We start from the raw sequence: 23,392 nt of genomic DNA on the forward strand, positions 1-23,392 counted from the left end.
AAATCATTATATTAATTGCCCATGTACGCAGTCAAAGAAATACCTAACTGTTTTTTTTAAATACGCGTTCTAAGATAATTCAACAAGTAATCAAACTAAAGGTATCTCCCAAATACAATACCCTATTAACGAACTAGTCGAGAGTGTAACAAAGTATACGCTAATAAATTATTGATGTACAAACTTTTACTTCTTCCTTTTTTTAAAAAAAAAAACCAAAGTGCACAGTGCATTAAAGATAATAAATACCTATAAAACTAATTGCATTGAATCGACAAGAATCTCATATCTTTGAATTACATCAAACATTTTCAGTTAGAACAAAACAGATCATAAGCCCATGAAATAAAGATGATTATATACCCTTGAAAAGTGAAACGTTGTATTTAACCGTTTGGGAGTTCACAATGTCATTGCTAGGGGTCTGTAATTACATATGCGATCGAGATTCCAAGTGTCCAGGGCAAGGTCTTGGGAGCCTCTATTGTTTTTTATCTGATACACTTGGCGGCAAAAAAGGGCGTAATTTGAATAGTTCATTTATTTTTTAATGATTGGTTGTGTTAAGAAACGTAATAATGGGTTTATTGTTAAAATTTTAAACCGATAATGTATTATTTCTAGATCAATTTTTCATTAAATGTACTAACAAAATTATTATTAACTATGGATTGTCTAATAAACTGATTTTAGGGTTTGGATTTTCTATAAAAAAATCGCAAAGAAATAGTCGAAACATAAACACAGCACTGTTACTTCTATACTCACTGTCCCGTTAATACAACCCATAAGTGTACAACAAGTTTCATAAGAGCAGCTTGCGCCACTAATATCTCATTCACGCATGCGTCACTCTATCTTGAATATCAGTTTTAGATCACGATTGATCTCTCTGACCCCTCATTTTGGCTACCGTAAGCACGATTATTAATACTACCTTACACACCAAAACATACCTTATCACTTTTAAGTTTAAATCGAAAATGAATAACGAATTTTGCAAGGCGGCTCGTTTGAATCATCTCTTGTTAACAATCAAAGATTAGTATGTTAAATATTACGAAGTGACTTTTTAAGAGAATTTAAATTTTTAAGTGTTGATATGTTTTATTTTTTAATTTTATATCAATTTAAGCGCTTTGGTGTCTAGTTTTATGTCTTTATCATACATTATATTTTGTATTGATGTTTATATCAACTCACTTAAGGCCCACTTCTGCATACGGTGTTATTTAAAATAGTCTTAATGACCTAAAGCCTAAACGTTATTCAAATTAATTATAATGAGAATTTGAACAATTTTGATGGCGCGTTATATTTAACCAGTACGTGTAGATTCATTGATAACCTTAAGAATTATCTTTGAAACTATTGCGATGTATTCTTGACTCATTTGTTAAAACACCTAAAATACGAGTATGACCCATTAGTTGCATGATGACTATACATTTGCCATACTCTTAAATTATCTGGATTATGACAGGAAGCACTGGTTTAGATTTAAAGGAAAACGTTCGCGTTCATCGGGTATCTTTTGTTAAGGCGATCAATATCTTTCGTTACGCTACGGTCTTAATTTCTATAACTTTGAAAACTCTTACGCGGCAGCCTTGATTTATGTTAATAAATCTTTAATATGATTATTGCCATTAGCAAGCAAGGCTTCCGATGGCAGTTCGTCATTTTTTTTTCACGAGCCTTGAATTTCACAATTTATCACTAAGGCCATTAAACTAATGAATGGCGAATATGGAGCAACATCCTGCGAGATAGGAAGTCAAACCAGTTCTGTCGGAGATGAGACTTGGTTGTTGTAGAGCTACACAAATGTAATAAATGTAAAGTATGTCATCTTTTATTGCCAATTACACAAGTTGTACAGAGTAGAGTGTGTAAACATTTATCACATACAAAATTGTATCATAAAACCTGGTGAAAATTAGTTCATAAAACCTTTTGGACATTCAAACGTGCAAGTTTTTAAAGCGAGATTTTATTTGCACTGATTGGAGTTTTTTTTTTACGGAAATGTTGCTAACGTGGCGTTTATATTTATAAAACGTGTTCGTGTAATTTTGGTTTTTAAATAGATTAATGGGGTGGCCCACAAAGGACACATTTAGAATTGATAATATCTGCAAAGGCTGTATTGCGGCCGTATAACCACCTGTTTAGCCACTAATTTGGTGATTTAAAATGTATACCCCAAGGCGCGTTATTAAAACCAAATAAAATTGCAACACGTCAATATTTTTACTCATTGTCGATGTAATAAAGAAGACTAACTGGGCTTAATTATGGGATTCGACGGGATGTTCAATCCGGGCCCGCATTAAATCCGGCGAAATGACGGCCTGTAAAGAGCAAGGACGACATTAATGTACTCCCGCACTTAGCTGCGTTCTTCTTAATGTAAATAAACTTAAACCATTTTATTGCTGGGAAATAAGCCGTTATAACTGTAACGAAATGAAGAGGCTACTGACGCAAATATGTAGATATATTTTATACATGGTGGAAGAAAGGGCATAAAAATCAATTTGAACAAAATAGTAGTTTATGTGAATGTCACATAATGAAAGGCATTAAAATGCCTATGCCTAATTATGTACAGTTACATACACTGCTTTATCAATACGCATATTATAAGCTCTCCATGATGTGTTCAGGAACCGCATGATACGACTGGCGAAATGGTGGCACATAAAAACTTTTTTTATGCATGTCACACAATCGTAGTGTTTATTTAATTCATAGAACAAACTAGAGTCGGCCCCAACTATCATATAGTCCGATTTTTTTATTTATTCGGGTCAACAACAGTTTACATTCACACATTTGAGGTAGAATCAAATTGTTTTGTTTTTCAGGGATATTCGAAACTTCAATGCAATATTAAATTGAAAAAAATCGTTGTTATTGTTATTTAATAATAACATTTTCACAGATAAGAAATTTGTTCTAACAAAACAGTTTATCTTTATGCTGGTCGTAATTTGCGGTTTTTGAACACATCATAAAGGGTTCATGATATGTCCGTAGATAAATGATTTATTGATCACAATGAAAACTATATTATGATAACAATGTTCAAATGAACCACTCGTGAGATATATCAGAATATTTAATCAAAATCAAAGAACGTCAAACGTCATTCTTTTTTCTAATTAAACGTTAATTTTTTCAAAGTTATTCGCCTTACAATGGTTTACGTAATAAAAAATACTTATATAGAATCAAAACCTTTATAAATTGTTTGGTTCTTATTCGTCTTGTAAACCTTATAGTATGGTTTTTACGCTCTTGTGTCGCCAATGTGTTGATACATACCAAGATACATACAGACGCAGCGAAATATAAAACATTTTTTTTTAAAACGGTGTTTTTTTCAATACTGGAAAATTGCGAAACGTAGACAATATCTTGCAATGTATAAATAGTAATAAATAGCTTTATCGATGTATCAGATATACACTATACCTTTTTCGATCTTTGGTCTTTATAATTAAGTTCACTTAATATTAGATACTAATTTAGGCGTATCAGAGACCATGGCAGCGTGGTGCCCGTTTACAGTGCAATGCTTGGCTTTATAAAAACAACCGATGATTATCGCGAAAGCGCACTTCCTTGTGTCTTATCCTCTTTAGTTTAGTTAACGGTTAACAAATATGATTATAACTAATTACAGGTTTCTTACCACGGTTTGATATATATTTGTTTTCTCAATATTTCGGAACGGCTACACGCCTCATCATCTCAGGTTTACAAGCCAGTGGCTGATGATAGCTTTAAGAAGAGACATGTTTGCCCTATTTCGCTGTCGATGACTAAGAAGTTTCTTTCAGATAAAGAAATTTCTTTCTTTCTTTCTTTCTTTCATTCTTTATTACTTTCTTTTCTTTCTTTCATCATGATAATACAAGTATAATTAGTGGTAATCATTTAGTGAATAACCACGAAAGTCTTAAAAATCTATATTGGTTAGTATTTGTGTACAACAAAGTCGCTGCAACGCTCAGGGTCGTATTCTAGAACTCTACTCAATGCTCAAGTCAGGGTTAGACTATGGTTTAAAGCACTCGAAATCATACTCAAGTTCCTGCCATTAGAGTCGTATTTCCAGTGCTTGAAATCATACTCAAGTCCTGACTTGAGCATTGAGTAAAGATCTCGAATACGAGCTTAAGACGACTCCGCGTTCGTTGAAGTCTTCTCTACTGAAAAATTGACCGCTTAACCCTTAACTCTTTCCTCGTGTTACAGGTGTCCTTCATTATTTAGGTACTGAAGCGTTTCAGATCCACACGGTTTTTCTAATGCGCATCTGTGTTTTTATCCACCATTTGCAAAAAATATATAAAAATAAAAAAGAATGACCAAAGTCTTTAAGGACACCGTGTATCTTTAGAACTCGAGACGCGTCAATAAAATAAAGGAAAATTATTTACTACCATATTGTCTTTACGTAATCAATTAAATACCTATATTTGTACATTTTCATTAAAATTATGATCGTAAAATATTTACCACTGAACGAAAACAAGATGTAACGCTTTTAAAAAAAATTGCAATAGAAATGGCATTTACGACTCCATTTACCAAGGGACCACTGGAATATTTTTAAATAAAGCATGATAGCTCGCGTTTATTTAAGGGTTAAGCTTTCTATACATATAAATCGATGTACGTATATGTTTAAAATGATTTTAAACCGCAAAAGTAAGGAATGATTAACATAAAGTTCAGCATTACTAAAGAAATGGTACAATCGTACACAAGAATCAATCAAGAAAAATATTTATAACGTTATCAGATCCCATTTTGACTGGGTAATGGCCTCCCCTTTCTTTTTCTCGGTTTTGGGCAACATCGATCCAGATCTTTAAAAATAATTCGACTCCGGAAAAAAAATTATTGAATTATTATGCCAATAATGTAAATTGTCTAAATGTATTTGTTGTATTTGAACATGGTACATTGCCACGGCTTCCTTTATAAAAAGCAAAGAATATGCATTCAGATGCAAAATTTTCATGTTTGTTATTAATATATTGGTTATATTTGTAAATGCTTTATATGCAAAAAAGATATCATATTGATAAATATTTTTACATTAAAGAAATAGTTTATTTGCTGGAGTCATTCGTGCTTTTTTGCAGTTTAATACGGTCAATAGCGTGCTCTCATTATAAGTGGTATAGAGTTCAATTTATATCTTATGTGTAAAGCTAATCGTGCTGTTGATAGTACATCGGCACATATTAAATCATACACATTATGATATCGTGCATTCACGTGGGTGCTTAATCTTACATAAATCCATAATGTATACAGATTATTCATGCGCATAATAAGGAGGGGAATATCGTGAGCCCATGTGCATTTCTTCTCCCAAACGATTTTATAATGTGTACTTATCGTTAAGGAGATTGAGTTAATTTTGCGTTACTATGTGGTAGTTTGTTTATTTATTGTAGGCTGTAGAGAATTTAGGGCTGCAAAAGCGGAGAGAATAAGACCTATGTCTCAGCAACCCGAAGTACGTAGTTATTTGGAGAGAGCGTGGAGATATTAAAACGAAATACTATTAGTTGATGAAGCACAGGCAGCGCAGTGATAATTTAATTGACATACAAGCTCCAGTTCGATTGACAGTAATGTCAGGTTTACGCGTTCAGTATCTTTTCTAAACAAGTGAAGTCTACTTTATACATTAATACCATCGTGATTCGTGATTAGATGAAGTCTACTTTATACATAACCATCGTGATTGTAAAAACAAGTGTGAAGTGTGAAGTCCGTCACCTGAATTTAGCCAAGGGAAAAGTCAATCGCTTGTCCTTAAAAGCACAATACTCACTAGTGGCACGTATATGGGTTGATACAATAGTTACACGTATATTTTCAATTTACATGTATTTTTTATGGTACCAAGTGACGGGACGAACACGTCGTGCGTCTGGTGGTAAGCGACACGCCTGTCCATAGCAATTGCAGTACCACTCAGAGTTTTAAATCGCAAAAGATCTGAAGGGCATTGCCACTGCATCCGTCACCCCGAGACATAAATTCACAAGTCCCAGGCGTGTATGTGTTTGGATTTATGTATATGTACTCCCATGTGCACATGAATGATGATGGTATAATGGGAGTGATGTGTCTAGATGTAGGATTTTAGTGTTAGGTAGAAGGTACAGTTCCCGGTAAGACCAGTTTGTGAAATGAAATTCACAAACACACTTCTGGTCTGGGTGTTTCGTGTAGTGCCCCAGAATGGTTTCTCTCTGGTACTCATAGTATAGGGAATTTCCTAGTTTGAGACCATGTTATTTGTGTGGTTGTCTAGCACAGCGTTTCCCATTTGGTGGGTCGCGACCCGGTCGGTACCGGAGGGGCTGGTGCCCATCAAAATAAAATACTGGGTCGCTACATTCTCACCTTGTTGAAGTGGAACTAGACCTCAGGATAAAACTTTTGTCATTTTCCGCTAAATTGGATTCTTTAGTAAAAAATAAGCACCAGCTCTATACTTCGCACTAAATACGCGATACCGAAATAATATTAGTAAAACATTTTTACTAACAACAAATATGTATTATTTCACTTAATGTAACCAGTTTGGGCTTAAAAGTATTGAGTGGGTTACGAAGAAGCAGCATGAAAATTACAGGGCCATGGCAGAATAATGTTTGGAAAACGCTGGTCTAGCATTATTTATTTATTTATAATTTATAATTATTTGTGGACATATTTCGGCTGAAATGATGATGATTATTATTAGTGATAGATAGTCTATCATAAATAGATAGAGGTCCCAGGTTCGATTCCCGGGCCGGAAGATGTATTTGTATGGCCTACATTTATTTCTCTCGTGAGTTTGTGTGTAATTTGTGGTTGTCTATGTGTGTGTCCATGGCACCCGCGTCACAGGGTTTCCCTAGTTCCGGGTTATGTTGAGTGTGTGCGTTATTAGTGGTGTAATGTTCCGAAATTCTTTATACAAATATATTTTATTAGTCCTTTTCTTTTTCTCTCAGAGCTCTTTCTGCATACAGTTAAAATACTGCACTACATATTTATACTTGTAGTTCCATAATAACTGACGTAAGCCTCAAGATAAAACAACAGCCTTAATTCAACTTGACACGAATGAGCCCAATTACGTACACAGTAGCGTATTGCCAGCAAGAAAAAAATTAAGGGACCGGACCAGTTTTTTTCGGTTGCAATAACATATTTTATCATATTGCGTAATATGTGATGTATGATGTATTATCAAGGTTATAAAGCAATTTTGTATTGTTCTTGTTATAACCCTATCCACGGGCTGATCTGGGGTCAGGATCTGAATTTATAAGGTCCCTGTACTTGCACAGGTTATACTGCCTTTCCCGTATGGTTATACGGGAAGGGCAGTATAAACAAAACTAACTGGGTTATTTTCAGGTTAGTTTTCGGTACTTAAGTTCGGAGGCAATTTTTTTATGTAAGTATTCGAATATATTATCATGAAACATACTTAATATTCGAGTGCAGTATCCTGCAATATAATATAATGTTTAACGATATTGTATTCAAATACTTAAATAATAAAAATTGCCACCGAAATTACGTAGAGATAACTAACCTGAAAATTACGCTATATATAAACTAGAGAGATATAATCCTGTTCCTGTTACTGTGTACTTCCCACAACACCCAGACCAGAACCAGTTCAGAAAAAATCATTTTCCAATTGATCTTACTGGGAATCGAACCCGGGACCTCCGCATCCAGAGCCCACAATGTAAAACGTTCGGCCACCGAGGTCTTAACAACAATATCATATTTTAAAAAGTAAATTATTTTAATAAAAGCTATACTTTTGAATGTCATCACCGTTATCCAATTTAAGAGCCAAGCTCTTGTTGGTGTACCTCCACCACTCCTCGTGGTCCGTAGTCAGCTAGTTTTAAATATGGTAAAACTTTTCCAAACCAAACTAAACTGTTTTACGCGTAAGTTAGAACCGTAATTATGTTAAATATATGTTGAATATTACAGTAATGCTCGTGTCACATATAACTTATTTTACGCATACAAAATGTCAACATGCAAAAAGGAACCATTCAGTATATTCACCTTCACCTTTGCTACAGAAAACGTAAAAAAACTGAGAAATATAATAATATAAAAAAAACAGCAAAGTAAGTGCTCGTAAATAAAATTCTGATGATTCCAAGACCGCCACATCTGCTTCCTTATATCTCGTGGAAAAAACTCAATTGCTCTGACTAACGCGAGTTCCATGAAATTATGACGCGTCATGGACATTTTTTTAAGTTTTATTTATTAAATGACATTAAAAAATTATTGTCGCTAGTTACAAATTTTGTTACTACCGTATACGTGCGGTACTTTTTATTCTTATCCCGATATTTCAGAGCATTTTCACGTTCCTTATTCACGTGTAACCAGTAACTAGTCCAAATCATTTGGAGAATTACAATGAGTCTTAAAATCTAATAATAAAAGATTGTACTCCGATAAATTAATGGCACATAAATTTAATGACCAGAGATTGGAACATACGAAGTATATATAGTACATTAACTTCAAGTAATATATAAAGTTGATAATACCTCCCTCAGAAATCCCCGAATTATTAACAATAAAAACTTAAGAACTCGATATGTAAATTAATTTTCTTTTTATTTGAATCATATGTTTATATTTGAAATATAACCGACTTTTTTATGACTCATCGACTTTTGTAACACCTTTTTGACTCTGTACAAAAATATTTATTGAGATTTCTTCAAAAGCCGACCACAATAAAGTCAGTCCGACAGGCAAATCCTGTCATTAAAACCTCATCGTAAAGTTCGAGTCGTACTTGTATAAGAAAAAAATACTTTCGAAAGCTGTTCAATGTACAAAGATAAATGAAACCCAACTCTTTCGACATCTTCTCTAATCTCGTTCTTACTGTCTGGTGTATAACTTACAAGTATCAGTATAATAATGTGCTAAATAACCCTGTCAATAACTTTTTCTTATACTAGAGACTACCTTCCCGTTCTATTTACAGTGTACGAACAAAACGTATTCAGGTTTTTTCTTGCGCTGCCATGTTGAAATAAACATAAGACAATATCACATACGTTGTTCTGATTCCAAAGTAAGTAACCAAGAGAATTGGAAACAATCACGGTACCGCAAACACCCATACCCGAGACAATATTCAAAATATATTCAGTATTTAAATAATACAGTGAATAGCGACATCTCTTGCCAGGACTGGTAGCTGTAAAGGTACTAACTGGGTGATAAATCTGTCATAGATTTCTGTTATAATAGATGGCGCTACGACTAAAAAGTCGTTGAAAGACCAAGTACAAAGACACGACGCAAGCACATAGAAAAATTCGTGAGGTCCGTTGGTTCGTTCCGTGGCTTAGTTGGTATAGCGTCTGGCACGGTATGCAAGAAGACGTCGGTTCGAATTCGATCGGATCGAAGGAATTTTTTCTGAGTGTTTTTTCTGAGTGTTCGATCTTTGTATTAATAATTATAAAAACTAGTGGAGTAATTTCACAAAAAATAATTGAATATCAATTCAATAAAAATTTAAACAATATTCAAAAGTTAACTTTTTCTACATTGACGCGATCAGGGATCGAATCTAGGACCTCAGAGATTTCAATACCATGAAAACCTGTGTCCCAGCCACTTGGCCACAGAGGTTGCAAAATAAGTATTCTTTTTGTTTGTTTTTTTTTTATATAAATAACTAAATCGCAACTCTCATACGTGTAGAAGAATAGTATAAATAGAGTTACGTCAAAAATGTTAATTGCTCCATTAGATACAGAAAAATATAATCCACATCCTCTCCAATTCTTGCAAATCTATCGACTAATATTGTGGATAGAGTTACAAGAATTAGAGAGGATGTGGGTTATATTTTTCTGTTCTAATGGAGCAATAAACATTTTTGACGGGCACTACTAATCAGCCAGTACTATTTTAGTAAGCTCGTTCACCAAATTAGTAGTAGTAGAGCTTTTTGTGGCAGAGTTCGCCCAGGGAAATATTGCCACCGTACCTATTTCTGCCGCCGAGCAGTAATGTGAGCATTCCTGCGTTCCGGTTGTCCGGTTCACATGGTACTTATTAAATTATGTCTCGGGGTGACAGGCGCAGTGGCAGTGTCCTTCAGATCTTTGCAATTTGAAGATTTAAGTGATGGTTTTAAGTGCTCCACTAGTCAGTCGCGTCACATAGTATGATAAAAAAATGGCTAACGGAATGGTACCCGAAACCTAGCGTCAATTGGTATAATAAATTGGTATTTTTTTCCAATTCTTTAAAACATAGCCAGTAAAAGAAATTATTCTTTTACTGACTATGAGACATTCCTTAATATATATTAATGCCTGACAGTCACACAAATCTCCTGGTCTCTAACTAGTACTAGAGCACCGGAATTCGACATTTTCAAGAACATCCAGATCAGAGCCAATTTAGAAAAGTTCGTTTCTCTAATTGATTCTACCGGGAATCGACACCGGAACCTCCTCGTCCAGCGCCCACAGTGCAAACCGTTGGGCCACCGAGGTCGTCTAAATATGTATTGATAGAAACTCCGATGTGGTTGCGCTAGTAATTATACATGCACAATATGTATATAATTAACAAGATATAGTCCATATATTATATACACAACGTTGTCGTTGTCTGAAAAAGAAATTAGTTCTACGTAGTCTATAGCTCTTATTTACTTTTACATATGTGTATATAGAGGATGATCATTTCAGATGTAAATTAAAATATCTCATAATATTTTAATGATTCTGTACTTACACTAGATGTTGTGAAACTTGAAACCAATTATTAATAACAGAACGCATTTACAATAGATTTAACCCGCACGTATTAACTTTAATATTGTTATAAATTTCTATATTTACCAGAGCTATAAACAGAATGTATATAATTTCTACGCTATTAACGTCTCTTTGGCTTTCGGATGTGCTTTATGAACAATTTTATAGTGTATATATATATTATATGTACGATATTGTTTAATAATAACGTGATAGACAAGAACACCAGTCAAAGGATTAGAATAGTTAAAAGAGTAATCAAATTTACATAGCTGTACCACTCAGTATTCCAAGAACCAAAATTGAAAAATTTAGTCGTACCGGGAATCGAATTTGGGATCTCGTTATCTGAAGCTTATAGCAATAAACACTAGGCTAAAATTGTCTAAACTAAATTCTTTAGCGGAAGAGTTTGCCAACAAAACTTGTTAGTGAATTAAAATGAGAGAAAAGCGCTTCGCAAAAATTTACATATAAAAAGATAAAATGATATATGAAGTGGGGTAATTACGCCTTCTTATGAAATAAGGAAAAAAGTAAAGTAAAAAGTGAAATCGTCAGGTGTCGTTGATATGAAGACATCATAATTGACGATGTTAAGGTTGCGTCTTTAAGGTGAGTCCCATACTACAAAACTACGCAATTTTATTAAAAACTTACTTCAACTGTTCATAGATAAAAAGTTATTTTGTAGTGTAGCAAGTATGCTATTTTTTTTATAACAACGCGCACACACACATAGCTCCGCTCTAGGGAAACCCTATATCGCGGGTGCCATGGACACACACTTACACAACCACAAATTACACCCAATCTCACGAGATAAATAAATAGGCTATACAAATATTTCTCTCGACACGAGAATCGAACCCGGGACCTCTTGCGTGGCAGTACAGTATGATAACCGTTGGGCCACAGAGGCAGTTATTTATTAGACAGTAAATTAAAATACGCATACGCTTCGATGTAATAACACTCGTCTCTTGGAGGTTGCCCGCCGGGCACTGGTGTGGGACGCCACGTGTGCCGTTGGCCCAACCCATATCCAGCACACCAGCATGAGGGCTGGTTCAGCAGATGAGCTGGCGGGAGGAACTTTATTTAAGAATTACACTTTATTTTTCCCCAAGTACCGTGATCTCGGCTCCGACTACCTATCTGTACCGTTTGGAGTCGAAACCCTTGACCTTGCGGTGCCGGTGCCCTTCATCTGTATAAAATTTTATTAATAAAATTAATAGACTGTCTGGGAAACCCAAGAGCCGGCAGCTACTTTTCTCAACGCATTAGCATAGCTATACAAAAAGGGAAACCTTGCTGCGGGGACCCAATTTATTCATAAAATTCAATCCTAGTTTTAGTTTTTAGTATTTAAACTTTTATTAGTACTTTCTATGATACAAAGTTATACCTGAGCAGCAATTTTCATATCAACGCCAAGGTCGCTAATTGTGCACATTTTGTGATATATTTTAGTGTTTACTATTAATTGTTACTTTATACAGTAAAACCATTGACTTTGTAAAACATTTGTTTTATCGCCAAATAAAAGAATGAACTTTGAAGATGGAACTACTTTTTCGGCTCTAAATCGCGTATTTTTGTTTTCTCAAATGTTTCGGGCTCTTTGCATATTCCACGGTTACGACCGACATATGAGTCAGCATATTTGCTATTTGTGTTAGAAAAAAACAAACATACGTGATATACTTAGATGCAAAAAAATGTATAATTTCGTTAAGAATGCAAATCAATCGCTTTCATTCACTTTAGAAAAATTTAAAAAAAGTTTAATTATTTAAATTTCAAATAGTAACTAATTAATAATAAATAACTTTACATATATAACTAAACAGTCTCGGAATAAACTGTAGATAAACATATCGAGTTCATAGGTTTTCGCGATTGTTACACATAGGAAATGAATGATGAAAATGAATTCATTCAATAAAATAATTTGTAAAACTTAATGTAGAGTAAATTGGAATGTTTTCATTGTAAAATTAAAAATAAGGTATTTAATTAATAACTATTGTAGCTATAGTGAAAAAATAGGGTGGTTTGCATCAATATTAGACATAACTGGTTGAAGACTGTACGACCTCAGTCAACCGTGACCATGGGACCTGTAAAGGGCCCGAAACATCGGTTTGTTGAAAAAACAAATATACGCGATTTAAATATATAGGTATTTTTATAAATATATAATTATTATTATAATATAATAGTTTCATTTCCTATGTAGATAAACAGTTTGTACCAATCAAACTTGCTACTACCCCCGCTAACTCTCACCAAGGTAATCCGACCCTTATTATCCGAGACAAGTGTAATTTCAAGCAAAATGAACCGAGTCGGAATCGCTATTTGAGGCTGCGAGACGTGCCCAACATCTTAATTATTGTTATTTCCTCCACCACCCGAGCGAAGTTGTGATCATCCATGACATAGACAAAAAAGTGCAGTTTTACAACTCAGTAATTTAATGTCCCTATCTTATAATTGAAGAATTAACTTACGAAGAATTAATCAAACAAAGAAGAAATTTAGAATCGAAACACGAGCAGACGCTTTTAAATGTTTTATTGGATAGACCACAATGATGACTTTTGCAATAGAGTTAAACAATTACAGCAATTTCAACACAGGTACTCTAGAAATCGCTCCATCTACTTTCTAAAAAAGACTGTAAATCACTCCGACCATATTTTTTTCTATTCTATTGTCATTAGACTAAAAGGATTTCTTTTATTTTATACTGAAAGTTCTAAGTAATTGTATACCCAAACAATCACAGGACACGTCTTCGGCAAAAATATTGCAGCAGAAATATACTGCATTTAGTATATTTGTCTCTAATCCATTAGTAATGTTTATTAAAACAAGATCTAGATCGAACGTGTGGGCGATTGTTACTACGTCGAAGAACCTCTCATGTCTTATCTATTGTTGGGTAATTCGTAAGCTAATCGAAGCAATCTGGGCGGCCTGCTTATGGGCAGAATAATCATTGGGTGAACAAGTTCATGGTGCTCATGTAATGCTAAACTGTAACGACGGCAGTCCGTCATATTTCAATGATCGTACTTTAATATGAATAACATTATTATTACGTAGAATGACACAAGCCTACAAGAAAATATACCTGCATCAAAAACTTTTCAACAATTCACTAAACTTATTACGTACGAAATACTGACTATTGGCGAGTGTACAATATTTAAACTATCTGCAGAAAATCTGATATCATTAAATTTGTTTGTATCTCTAATTAGTCTTTTGTTTTCAACACAAACCTACTTAAAAATACTTTAATGAAATTCGTTCATTAAAAGAAAAACAAAACGAAGACGGCCTCCAACTCCCATATGAAATTCATACCATGACATAATTGTGCGACTCTTCACACAATTACGGGTTAATTACCTGAATAGTTAACTCATCTGTTAGTTAACCCATTGTGTTAGGGTTCATTGAATGACGAAATGGAACCTTCACCCAGATACGGGTGTGTCACATCAATCTTGTGTGACGATTAATAATAAAATTCTTATTGCTTTGTGGATCGGAATCATCAGCTATTGTATTTGATGTGTTACTTTTGTACATACAGCTCGTAAGTGTAGAGAGCTTCAATACAGATAATATTACGGACTATTCTGCCGCCGTTAGGTAGAAGGGCGCTAGTGACAAAAACTGAAAATCGAGACAATAATGTTTATTATTAATATGTTTAAAACTAATTTAACAACTGTTAATTTTCATGTTTGCTTTATTTTGTAATTATTTAAGTACACGTATCTTATGCCTATCTTTCTTACGTCTGCTTAGAGGTGTAAGGGTGAGAGCCTGGTGCTGTGTTTGTGTACACAGGTTAATCCTAGTATAGACACCAGACTTTCACAAATGAAACTATATTCAAGAACATGTGAGGACCATAGGTACGTATAAGTATAAGTTTTTTTTTGTGAAAGTAATGAAGACATTTTCATTATCATTTAATTTAATTCTTTATGAAATTAAAAGGATATCTATTTTTCTCTTGCCGTAATAATCACACCTTTCCACCAACAAAAATATAAAAATAGTGCCAGATCGCCGTTTTTTACCGCACTAAAGCGAGAAAGAAATATGTATGTTTGCACAGTGAATAAAAATACGAAATACGTTATAATTGTTAATATAAAGATAGAATCCACAAAAAAATCATCCCTATGCCAAACTAGGGCTACTTCAGAAGCTTCATAATTCTCTTACAGGACCACTCACAGCTATAAAAAGCGAAAAAATACAAAAAACAGATAAAGATAGAATTCGAAAGGTCTCGTAACTCGATCTGTAATACAGTTGATGTGGTGATTTTGAAGGGGTGCTGGTGAAATTACAAGCACATGGGAACAGTCAACTTATTATGTCTCAGGGTGATGGGCGCAGTGTCAGTTACCCCCTCATACCTTTGAGATTGAAAATTCTGAGTGGCACTGGAACTGCTATAGATAGACGTGTCACTTACCACCAGGCGCACTACTTCATCGTGACGTCACTTGGTATCATAAAAACAACTGTTCTGCACTCAGCTACCATCGCTCCATGATCATACAACTGGTTACTAATTAATAAAATTACCTATACACAAATTGCCTAATCACGATAAACACTAATTCTTAAAATTCAGTAATAGTGAGTAAACATATCTAAAAATAACTGACGTGACACGTGCCTCATCAAACAAGTTAGTTAAGCTCTTCAACCATACATCCCAATCGCCGCAGGTTTTTTCAATAGGCCAACTTCTAATGGAACCACAAATTGTTTATAACCTTTGTTTCGACGAACTCATTCATGTGCTTATGAGCGATATGAAAAATCCATCTTGTTAGGCAATGTATAATCCGGTATTTTGAAACGTATCGGTGATTTATGTAGTATGTGCAAGAGGGGTAGATAAAACAGAAAGGTAATTTAAGGTTGGAATTTTTGTTGCACGAAACTACTCGTTGGAGTAATACAAACATATTTTATGAAATTCGTTGAAGCAAGTCAAATAAGAAAATAACTTATGGCACTATACGAATGACAGTATTAATATATTTTTTTATAATATCTAGTGACGGGACGAACAAGTCGTACGCCTGATGCTAAGCGACACGCTTGTCCATAGCAGTTGCAATGCCACTCAGAACTTTAAACCACAAAGATCTGAGGGACACTGCCACTGCGTCTGTCATTGTTTTTATTTACTCATAAAACCAAATTGATCGAATAGGAACATTTTAAATGAAATAACAAACTTTTTCGTAACTTGATAAGGTGCCCATGGTAAAACCAGACAGGTTTTATGTATCAAACCTAAAACCAAACAAAATACCTACTTAGTATAAAGGTCCGACCGTATTATAGCTCTTATAGACCTAACTGAGCTCCACACAAATGAACAGAAATCCGTTAACGGTAACTAAAGTTACCAACCAACATTTATTAGCCTGAAATTCCGGAGTTTATGTAAAATTGCAATCCGTATTATAAAACAGGAGTTCATAAAGTGGCGTCACTGGCGCGTGCGCATCGTAAAACCGGCGGGTAATAGATTCTACGTCTATAAGGAAATCGTTTTAATACAGAGATGTAAAGATAATTTTGAAATAATGTGTGGTGTATCTGGTTTCTAAACTAACTCGAAGAACGCGTAGTAATTTATATTAACTATTATAATTTTGGTTTGTGTCGAGTAGAGACAATTTTTTTATTTTCTATTTAAGCCAAACTAATTTAAGCGCAATTTTAATTGACTTTTGATGATAATTCTCGTATTTATAATTTAAAAATATAAAAAAATATTCACATTATTTTTTTTTCATGGCGTACGAGTATAAGCAAAAATGTTCTTAAGTGAATTATGTGCAGAATGCCAATCTAAAAGCTTAAAGCTTGGAACAATACCATATACTATATACACAGTAATTTCAATCCCGTCTTACTAACAATGCAGGTCCATAAAACATTTGGCAACAGATCAAAGATCACGCAATTAATTGTACTTTGTCGATTTCTAGATACGGAGAAACGGATCCGTAGGACTCTGTCACGATGCGACAAATTCACCGTCGATTTTCAATTATTATCGTGAAGTAATTGGTAAGAAGGTTTGTCGCAACTGTCCAAAGGAACATTTGGGGACGACTGGGGCAATAGTTGCGTAAGATTCGGATGGCGATGAAATTAACATCTTGCAACGTCAGCTTATTATTTGTTAACCACCGTTATTAGTTATTTCGTCAATCACTGTCATTATTATGACCAAACAAGCTTTATTAGCTATCAATGCGTACGGTGATTATTGTCATATTATGTCAGTGGGCTTGTTTATTTGAAAGACGTCTTCGTGGTGGTCTAATATTGGAATTATCATGGTACTTACATTTTCTACAGCACAATGTTTGTCAACAATCTTTTCTTTGATGTTTTGTCGGCAAAAACAATGTAATTTATAGTTTCAGTACAGAGTACTAAAAAAACTGACCTCAAAAGTCATTCATCCCCTAGTTTGCCACCCTTCGAGATGGAATATTTTTTCAAATTTGAATGGGACCACCATTCAGATTCCCTCTTTCCAACAAAAAAAATCATCAAAATCGGTTCACAAAGAGTTATCACGTAACAAAAGTACAAAAAAACATACAGTCCAATTGAGAATCTCTTCCTTTTTGGAAGTCGGTTACAAATAACGGCTACTTCAGTTGCTAAAAGTAATGGCCTACAACTTCAGTGGCTCTACAGTTTGTAATGTAAGCGTTTGATGTGCAGGTCCTGGTTTCGTATCCCGATAAGACCAATTAGGGAAATTATTTTTTCGAAATTTGTTCTAGCCCAGATACCAGATAATTGGTAAAATTATCCGGCCACATTATTATTATTAATGTGTAACCCACCAGTTATGTAAATCGGATCTTGTTTTTGTCGTTATTTCAGCTTTGATTAGTAACACAGAATTTAATGACATTTTCAACATTTATCAGCAATACATATACATCTCACTGCTGGGCACGGGTCACGCAGGCAGGCTACTGTCCACCATGCTCCCTAATGCCAGTTTTCAACTTCACTAGTCAATAATGAATTTGGCATATCTTCTCCTATATGCAGGTTTCAACACTATAATTTCCTTCATTGTCCAAGCAAGTTATTATTACATATGTATTTATAACTTTTTTGTAAAAAGAACGGATTTAAGAATTTGTGGAATTACATGTATTTGCCAAGTTTTATTGAAATCGGTTAACGGTTTTTTTTATAACATCAAGTGACGGCGCGAACAAGCTGTGCGCCTGATAGTAAGCTACACGCCCGTCCATGACACTTACAGTTCCACTCAGAGCTTTAAATTGCAAAGATCTGAGGGGCACTGCCACTGCGCTGTCACCCTGAGACGTAAGTTCGGAACGTAAACCGGAACACAGTAATGCTGACATTACTGCTTGGCGGCAGAAACGGGTAAGGTGGCAGTACTACCCTGGACAAACTTTTTCACAAGGAGCTCTACTGCTACGTAAAGTTATTTCTTTTCTAGCAAAAAATAATCATCGAAATCGGTTCACTAATATCGCAGTAATCGAGTAACATACACACAAAAAAATACAGCCGAATTGAGAACCCCTTCTTTTCTTGAAATCGGTTAACAACGAAACATAAGTCTGACACATGTTTAAAATTGACTTCGCAGTTGTGTCTACAAAAAACATACACTAACAATGTATATTTTGTTTCCAGTGTTACATCACCGCCGCCAAGCTGTCTACCGCAAATGAGCTTATACCGAGATACCACATCCAAGCGCTAATAGGTAAGTTACTAATGCTCATCTATAATCATCATCTCTAATATTCCTTTCATCATTTAAGTAAACATATGTAGTTAAACTTTGAAGGTTTTGGGATTGTTTGAACTCCTGTAAAAAATATTTAACTAAATATAGAATAAGGATCATACGTATTATTGCATCATCGTTCACTCATTATTACATAGGGTGTAATCGTTAAGTGTACCCAGGCGATTATTTCGTAAATATAAAAAATATCAATAACATTCAAATTGATATCGAAAGTACTTTATCAAATAAGTAAACCACTCTCTACGAATATCATATTGAATGTATGGGAGCGATTAACATTTAAATTTTGGGTATTTCTAGTTTTATTTTTAAAAAGTTTTTAATATCGTTTTACTCATTAGGTAATGTACTTCGATATCAGTTTAAAAGTTTTTGATATCTTTTATATTTACGGAATAATCGCCTGCCACACTTAACGGTGACAACCTGTATAATGAGTACACATGTGTGATTATGGAGCATGTATCATACACTTTTTTAAAACGTCATTGCAAACCCAAGGACCAACTAGTTGTTGAAAGATTATCTAAACAAAGGCTTTTACCGATTTAAAGTTCTGAGCGGCATTGCACATGTTATGAACGGGCGTGTCGCTTACCATCAGGTGCACGACTTGTTCGTCCCGTCTATTGGCATCCAAAAAAAAACAGTATTGAATTTAATTATTACAACAAAGATCGAAACACTAAGGCTCAACTCACACTGGCGTAGAGTCGAAGCGTCGCGACGTCATGTTTTTCGCCTATAGCATATTCATCCCTATTTTCCCATTATTAATGTACAAATTTGTGTTATGCAAATATGGAGTCGCGCAATGATGCGCATCGGCGTTTGGTTGCAATCGCGTCCTGTTTTTCAATTACAACACCTGGCGACGCCTCGACTCTGCGCCAGTGTGAGTTGAGCCTGAGAAAAATTTATTCGATCTGGCTGGCACCAGCATCCTCGGTCAATCCATGCCAGATACTCTGCCAATTAAGCCAAGGAACGAACCAGTAGATTTTACGAATTTTTCCATGTGTTTGTTGCAGATCTTTGTTTTTGGTTTTTGAAAAATTGTGAAAAATTTATTTCTTCACTCAGAGAAGTACCTTTACAGCTACCTTCGCTGCCTAGAGATGTCGATTTAATCATTGTAATTTTTAAATTTATTGAAGTCGCCAAAAGTCTTCAGGTTCATATTGACCGTTACATGGTTTTTTTAATTTATCGTGACTCGGTCAATAAAGAGATCTTCTACCCACCAGCTACAATTATCTACCAAAAATATATTACTGTGAATATTTAATTAGATATTTTTGTCGAGACTGTACTTATACTGTACACATCAAGAGATTTTATTGATAGGGATATGTGAAACTTCATTTTCACTTATCTCAACCAGCGACGATGTGGTAGGCGAAAAAGTTGGGGTCAGCTGGTAGGGTCAAGTGGAATAGGCCTGTTTTACAACCATGATTATTATGTACCATGTATTGAATTTATTTTACCAAAATATTTCATGAATTCGCCTAACCTGACACTACCTAACATTTCGTCCAACACAAATTAATTCAACCCAACTCGACCCTAAATAGAATATTAATAGCAAAATTCCGCTAATGTAATGCTCGCAGAGGCACAGAAAGGGCGATGGGTAAACTTTATAATGGCTACCAGAGCTTATTATAATAAACGTGGCGGGCCGCCAGCTACACGGTCTGACCTCCGGCTGCGATTAGCCGCTACCAGAGAAGGTACCTCGTTGTAATACCTCGTAACATGTTCTGGTCTCTCATGAACATGGACTGGAAGAGACATTGACTCAATAACATACATATTTCTTAACTGAATATATTTTAAAGTTTGAATTATCTATATTGTATAAATTTTGTCATCTTGTAATTATTGAATATCAGGATCTTTCACCACCACCGTGTACTTATTATAGTACATTTATTTTTTGTGAAATTACTCCACAAGTTTGTTATAATCAATCGAAGAAAAAATCTTTCGATCCGGCTGGATTCGAATCAGCTTCTCCTAGCAAACCAGTGCCAGATGCTATCAGACGCCATCTGAGCCACGGCCATTTTTAACCTACTTAAAAAAAAAGCAGAGGTTCTCAATACGACTGATTTTTTTTTTATGAACGTTACACGATAACTCCGGAATTTGTGAACCGATTTTGATGATTCTTTTTTTATTGGAAAGAGGGTACCTCAATAGTGATTTCGTTTCAATAGAAATTTCAAGAAAATATTCCATCTCTAAGGGTAGCAAAGTAGGAGATGAATGACTTTTGAGGTTGGTTTTTTACTGAGATTATGTCATCTCGTTTCTCTCCTATAGTCTGTTTCTGATTGTACTTAATAATCTCGTTGGTATATATGTGTCATTCCTAAGGGTTAGGACCTGGTGACTTGTAGTACAGTGTTAAAAGCCTTTAAAACTCCAGATCCTTCAAAATACATAATATGTCCCATAACTATTAAGACCTTTATGTACCTATTATTTGAAATAATCATTATTTTTAACAATTATACGTTCCATACGTTCCGAACGTTCTATAAGGAGTGGTTTTCAGGTCAATTATCTTTCTCACTGCAGTGCATGTTTATAGCCGTAATAATCTTCTACAGCATATAACCCTACAATAATAATAACAAAAGTTCGTATATTAAGTTAACATTGACACAATTAGTGTTAGTAACAGTTACTCTTAAATAAATAGTAAATTTAGTACACGTATAACAGAGAGGACTAAAACAACACACTAAATATGAACAGCAGATTTGTCCTGGTACAAAATTTTGTTATCATATTTAAATTTATAATTAATTAATTAATTCAAACCCGCAACGCAGTAATGCTCACATTACCGCTTGGCGGCAGAAATTGGTGAAGCGGCAATACTTCCCTGGACATACTCTTTCACACGGAGCTCTACTGCTACTAAAGACTACTACTACTATGGAGTAGGTCAATAACTACGAATGGTGTTATGAATAAAAAAGGAAATCATTTAATAGACGCTATCTAGATTCTTTACAGCCAACACCAATTGTCGGTTACTATACATGGGAGCGCACACGCATAACATGGGGCTATATATCGCATGGCAAACGACCAGGGAAATTCTCGCACATCCCACATTTCCAACTCGTTCGCACAAATTGGAGCAATTTCGCAAAGTACGGACACTTTAACCGTAACATAATCGAGCGTTCGCAATGTCATACATTGATTATTGATGAAAAACTGGTAATGAATAAACGATACATATGAATGTTACATTTAATTACCAGTCCAAAATTTATATGAAACAGGTATTAATACACACATGCATAACGGATAACGACTAAGCAAAGACGATTTTTCATAATCTCTGTAATCAAATACGAATACTGTCACAGAGTGACACTGCTACCAATCTCCAGAATTTGTTTTTAGAAGACAGTTCTGTGCGCCTGCATTAGGCACTTCGTATTTTGATTTTCAATTAAATAATACGGTAGATGTATAGAACATTTAATATAACTTCTTCGTCTAACCTTCAAAATTGATTTTTAGATAAAGAATCATAAAGAAAAAAAAGACAAAAATGAAAAAATTATAAATAATAAAAATAAAGATTTTTATAGGGTCATTCCAAAATATACGCAAAATTTTCAATTGTATTAAATTAAAAAATCTGAGTATTGTTGAACCTTACGAGTTGTCAGATTTTCGCAATTGCTACACATTGGAAATGAAACATTTTTTTCTATTTTTTGTTAAATAGCGTACATTTATTAAAAAAAACATAGTTCCATTTAAAACATAAATTTGAAACTTTTGGAACTATGTAATTTAACATGAATATGAAAAAATACGATCAACTAAACTAGTTTCCAGATCGCATTTATTTGATTAACTAATATCCAACATTAAAACAATTTCGTTTATGTAGAACGTGCTCACAGAAATGTCCACTTTAAATTGATAGAGCTGTTTTACAACTGCACGGCACTGATCGTTTCTAACAAATAAACGATACAATAAAAGATGGAAAGTCGTTTGTGTTATAAGTCGCGTATATTTAATTCTCCTCTGTTTGAGGTCACAAACTTATTTTGACACACGCCACATAATGAACTATAGTCACGCGATTGTTCAAGTCATGGAATGAGTTACAACTGGATTGGAATTAATATGCAATATTTTAAGATTAAATTGAATTTCTGTTTGATATCCATTATTCAAAGATTTCGAAACATGTAATTTAATTGACCGAATCTAATTTCAAAATGTAGATAACATTCCACAGTTAATATATTTCAGACTGTAAAAGATATAGCATGTATCCATATGGATAAACAAATATATAATTGAAACTCATACTCATCTGAAGTGTTATAGTATAATTTTAAACAGCGTTTGTTCCTTTCCATCAGGTGAAACGTTTGACTGTTCCCCGATCAATTAAACTAAATAAAGAAATTTTCAAAAGAAAAGAAAGAGTTTTACCCAAAAAAATCATATTAAAGTTACATGTCCATAGCTGTACAACTCCTGTAACAGCTGTAACGTTGCAAATGATCTGTGTCATCGTCATATCTCATAATGATAGTGTCCGTTTTTGACCTGTGCTTAGATCGTAAATATGGGTTTC

The 23,392-nt window shown here is 34.3% G+C and overlaps 1 protein-coding gene across 2 annotated transcripts in view; it reads left to right on the plus strand.

Annotated features, from left to right (window-relative positions):
• The window catches only part of LOC113231240 (transcription factor hamlet-like), a 178,647-nt gene that overhangs the window by 45,827 nt on the left and 109,428 nt on the right, over window positions 1-23,392 (plus strand). For both annotated transcript variants that reach the window (XR_003310548.1, XM_026465467.1), the window contains exon 2: window positions 18,639-18,711. The gene's annotated coding sequence lies outside the window, so the exon portion shown is untranslated. The remainder of the gene's footprint in view (window positions 1-18,638; window positions 18,712-23,392) is intronic.

Source organism: Hyposmocoma kahamanoa, unplaced genomic scaffold (assembly GCF_003589595.1).
Source record: "Hyposmocoma kahamanoa isolate Upper Pololo Valley unplaced genomic scaffold, ASM358959v1 65, whole genome shotgun sequence".
Taxonomy (NCBI): domain Eukaryota; kingdom Metazoa; phylum Arthropoda; class Insecta; order Lepidoptera; family Cosmopterigidae; genus Hyposmocoma; species Hyposmocoma kahamanoa.